Below are 5,495 nucleotides of genomic sequence, written 5' to 3'. Positions count from 1 at the left end.
TGTGAAGGTATGCGTAGCGTACTTCACTTTGTCCTCTTCAGTACACTTACTTATGGCAAACACCGATTCAACCTTCTCGGTCCACCGTTTCAATCCGATCGGTCCTTCGGTTCCATCAAATTCCAAAGGTTTGCAGGCAGTGAATTCTTTGTAGGTGCATCCTACACGATTTCCTGTACTGCTAGATCCAAGGTTATTGTTGGTATGTAGCGCAGCCTGTACTGCGGCTATGTTTGAAGCTAGAAAAGTACGGAATTCCTCTTCATTCATATTCACGGTGTGTCGAGTAGTCGGTGCCATTTCCTTCAAAATAGTTAAATGGAACAAGTTAATCATACAGAATATTAAGAGTAGTTAATAGTATTTCGTAGCATAATATGAACTCATTTATAAAAGCTTTTTCTTCATATTAGCATTTTATAAGTTTAAATTCGGGTAGTACCTACCCGTTAAGTTCATACTTAGTAGCTAATATACAATTCAACTACTACAATTCTATATGAAAAACTGATTATAATAATATTTCGCGTTCAAACTTTTATACAATATTTTACAAACTTACAATACCGCTTATTTTACATAAAGCATGAAATATAGCACACAATAACTTTGATACAAGATAGTTGTGAAGACAATTCTAGCTAGTACACAAGTCGTTCAGCAAAGGCAATAAAGACACGTAATTCATACGTCCAGAAACAAGTCATGCATTCTGGTTTTACTAGGACTACTTCCCATCCTTGGTCTTGTGCAACATAACCGTTATGGCCGTTGATAAGACAGCGTGTTGTAACGTCATCAAAGGGACGAGGGTTACGTAATGTCCAACAGTCCCGTAATAATCTAAAAACCTCATTTCTTATCCCAATTACCGACTCAGTTACTTGTGGGAACGTTTTGTTTAATAGTTGTAGCCCGATGTTCTTGTTCTCACTTTGGTGAGAAGCGAACATTACTAACCCGTAAGCATAACATGCTTCTTTATGTTGCATGTTAGCCGCTTTTTCTAAATCACGAAGTCCTATATTCGGATATACTGAGTCAAAATAATTTCTTAACCCATTGCGTAAAATAGCATTTGGGTTCCCCGCAATATATGCGTCAAAGTAAACACATCGTAACTTATGGATTTCCCAATGTGATATCCCCCATCTTCCGAACGAAAGCCTTTTATAAACCAAGGCATTCTTGGAACGTTCTTCGAATGTCTTACAAACTGATCTCGCCTTAAATAGTTGTGCCGAGGAATTCTGACCGACTCTAGACAAGATTTCATCAATCATGTCTCCGGGTAGGTCTCTTAAAATATTGGGTTGTCTATCCATTTTGTGTTTTTATACTGTAAAATAGACAAGAGTTAGATTCATAAAAAAAATACTTATTAATACAAGCAATTTTTACATATATCATAAAGCATAAGAACACTATATTCCATATATTACACCACACGAATACAACTATCTTATTCCGACTCGCTCGTTTCTTCTTCTTCGGTTTTGGTTCGTTTTGCCAAGTTTCTAGGGATATATGATGTTCCCCTAATACGAACCGTCGTTGTCCACATTGGTTTAGAAAAACCTGGTGGTTTAGAGGTTCCCGGGTCATTGTTACAACTTAAGGACTTCGGGGGTTGACGATACATATAAAGTTCATCGGGGTTGGAATTAGATTTCTCTATTTTTATGCCCTTTCCCTTATTATTTTCTTTTGCCTTTTTAAATTCAGTTGGGGTAATTTCTATAACATCATCGGAATTCTCGTCGGAATCCGATTCATCGGAGAATTGGTAATCCTCCCAATATTTTGCTTCCTTGGCGGAAACACCATTGACCATAATTAACTTTGGTCGGTTGGTTGAGGATTTTCTTTTACTTAACCGTTTTATTATTTCCCCCACCGGTTCTATTTCTTCATCCGGTTCCGATTCTTCTTCCGGTTCCGATTCTTCTTCCGGTTCCGACTCTTCTTCCGGTTCCTCTTCGGGAACTTGTGAATCAGTCCACAAATTATTCCAATTTATATTTGACTCTTCATTATTATTAGGTGAGTCAATGGGACTTGTTCTAGAGGTAGACATCTATCACATAATATCAAACACGTTAAGAGATTAATATATCACATAATATTCATATGTTAAAAATATATAGTTTCCAACAAAAATGTTAAGCAATCATTTTTAAAGAAAACACGGTCGAAGTCCAGACTCACTAATGCATCCTAACAAACTCGATAAGACACACTAATGCAAATTTTCTGGTTCTCTAAGACCAACGCTCTGATACCAACTGAAATGTCCCGTTCTTATTGATTAAAAACGTTCCATATTAATTGATTTCGTTGCGAGGTTTTGACCTCTATATGAGACGTTTTTCAAAGACTGCATTCATTTTTAAACAAACCATAACCTTTATTTCATCAATAAAGGTTTAAAAAAAAACTTTACGTAGATTATCAAATAATGATAATCTAAAATATTCTGTTTACACACGACCATTACATAATGGTTTACAATACAAATATGTTACAACAAAATAAGTTTCTTGAATGCAGTTTTTACACAATATCATACAAGCATGGACTCCAAATCTTGTCCTTATTTAAGTATGCGACAGCGGAAGCTCTTAATAATCACCTGAGAATAAACATGCTTAAAACGTCAACAAAAATGTTGGTGAGTTATAGGTTTAACCTATATATATCAAATCGTAACAATAGACCACAAGATTTCATATTTCAATACACATCCCATACATAGAGATAAAAATCATTCATATGGTGAACACCTGGTAACCGACAATAACAAGATGCATATATAAGAATATCCCCATCATTCCGGGACACCCTTCGGATATGATATAAATTTCGAAGTACTAAAGCATCCGGTACTTTGGATGGGGTTTGTTAGGCCCAATAGATCTATCTTTAGGATTCGCGTCAATTAGGGTGTCTGTTCCCTAATTCTTAGATTACCAGACTTAATAAAAAGGGGCATATTCGATTTCGATAATTCAACCATAGAATGTAGTTTCACGTACTTGTGTCTATTTTGTAAATCATTTATAAAACCTGCATGTATTCTCATCCCAAAAATATTAGATTTTAAAAGTGGGACTATAACTCACTTTCACAGATTTTTACTTCGTCGGGAAGTAAGACTTGGCCACTGGTTGATTCACGAACCTATAACAATATATACATATATATCAAAGTATGTTCAAAATATATTTACAACACTTTTAATATATTTTGATGTTTTAAGTTTATTAAGTCAGCTGTCCTCGTTAGTAACCTACAACTAGTTGTCCACAATTAGATGTACAGAAATAAATCGATAAATATTATCTTGAATCAATCCACGACCCAGTGTATACGTATCTCAGTATTGATCACAACTCAAACTATATATATTTTGGAATCAACCTCAACCCTGTATAGCTAACTCCAACATTCACATATAGAGTGTCTATGGTTGTTCCGAAATATATATAGATGTGTCGACATGATAGGTCGAAACATTGTATACGTGTCTATGGTATCTCAAGATTACATAATATATAATACAAGTTGATTAAGTTATGGTTGGAATAGATTTGTTACCAATTTTCACGTAGCTAAAATGAGAAAAATTATCCAATCTTGTTTTACCCATAACTTCTTCATTTTAAATCCGTTTTGAGTGAATCAAATTGCTATGGTTTCATATTGAACTCTATTTTATGAATCTAAACAAAAAAAGTATAGGTTTCTAGTCGGAAAAATAAGTTACAAGTCGTTTTTGTAAAGGTAGTCATTTCAGTCGAAAGAACGACGTCTAGATGACCATTTTAGAAAACATACTTCCACTTTGAGTTTAACCATAATTTTTGGATATAGTTTCATGTTCATAATAAAAATAATTTTCTCAGAATAACAACTTTTAAATCAAAGTTTATCATAGTTTTTAATTAACTAACCCAAAACAGCCCGCGGTGTTACTACGACGGCGTAAATCCGGTTTTACGTTGTTTTTCGTGTTTCCAGGTTTTAAATCATTAAGTTAGCATATCATATAGATATAGAACATGTGTTTAGTTGATTTTAAAAGTCAAGTTAGAAGGATTAACTTTTGTTTGCGAACAAGTTTAGAATTAACTAAACTATGTTCTAGTGATTACAAGTTTAAACCTTCGAATAAGATAGCTTTATATGTATGAATCGAATGATGTTATGAACATCATTACTACCTTAATTTCCTTGGATGAACCTACTGGAAAAGAGAAAAATGGATCTAGCTTCAATGGATCCTTGGATGGCTCAAAGTTCTTGAAGCAAAATCATGACACGAAAACAAGTTCAAGTAAGATCATCACTTGAAATAAGATTGTTATAGTTATAGAAATTGAACCAAAGTTTGAATATGATTATTACCTTGTATTAGAATGATAACCTACTGTAAGAAACAAAGATTTCTTGAGGTTGGATGATCACCTTACAAGATTGGAAGTGAGCTAGCAAACTTGAAAGTATTCTTGATTTTATGAAACTAGAACTTTTGGAATTTATGAAGAACACTTAGAACTTGAAGATAGAACTTGAGAGAGTTCAATTAGATGAAGAAAATTGAAGAATGAAAGTGTTTGTAGGTGTTTTTGGTCGTTGGTGTATGGATTAGATATAAAGGATATGTAATTTTGTTTTCATGTAAATAAGTCATGAATGATTACTCATATTTTTGTAATCTTATGAGATATTTCATGCTAGTTGCCAAATGATGGTTCCCACATGTGTTAGGTGACTCACATGGGCTGCTAAGAGCTGATCATTGGAGTGTATATACCAATAGTACATACATCTAAAAGCTGTGTATTGTACGAGTACGAATACGGGTGCATACGAGTAGAATTGTTGATGAAACTGAACGAGAATGTAATTGTAAGCATTTTTGTTAAGTAGAAGTATTTTGATAAGTGTATTGAAGTCTTTCAAAAGTGTATAAATACATATTAAAACACTACATGTATATACATTTTAACTGAGTCGTTAAGTCATCGTTAGTCGTTACATGTAAATGTTGTTTTGAAACCTTTAGGTTAACGATCTTGTTGAATGTTGTTAACCCATTGTTTATTATAAAAAATGAGATGTTAAATTATTATATTATCATGATATTATGATATATAATATATCTTAGTATGATGTATATACAGTTAAATGTCGTTACAACGATAATCGTTACATATATGTCTCGTTTCGAAATCATTAAGTTAGTAGTCTTATTTTTACATATGTATTTCATTGTTAATACACTTAATAATATATTTACTTATCATTTAACATAATTAACCAAGTGTATCAATATCTTAATATGATTCATATGTACCTAGTAAGACGTTGTTATAACGATAATCGTTATATATATCGTTTTCGAGTTTCTTAAATTAATAGTCTCATTTTTATGTATATAACTCATTGTTAAAATACCTAATGAGATACATACTTATAATAAAAACATGTTA

This window comes from Rutidosis leptorrhynchoides, chromosome 3 (genome assembly GCF_046630445.1).
Source record: "Rutidosis leptorrhynchoides isolate AG116_Rl617_1_P2 chromosome 3, CSIRO_AGI_Rlap_v1, whole genome shotgun sequence".
Taxonomy (NCBI): Eukaryota; Viridiplantae; Streptophyta; class Magnoliopsida; order Asterales; family Asteraceae; genus Rutidosis; species Rutidosis leptorrhynchoides.
The sequence above is the reverse complement of the archived record's forward strand: the minus strand, read 5'-3'. Positions refer to the sequence as shown.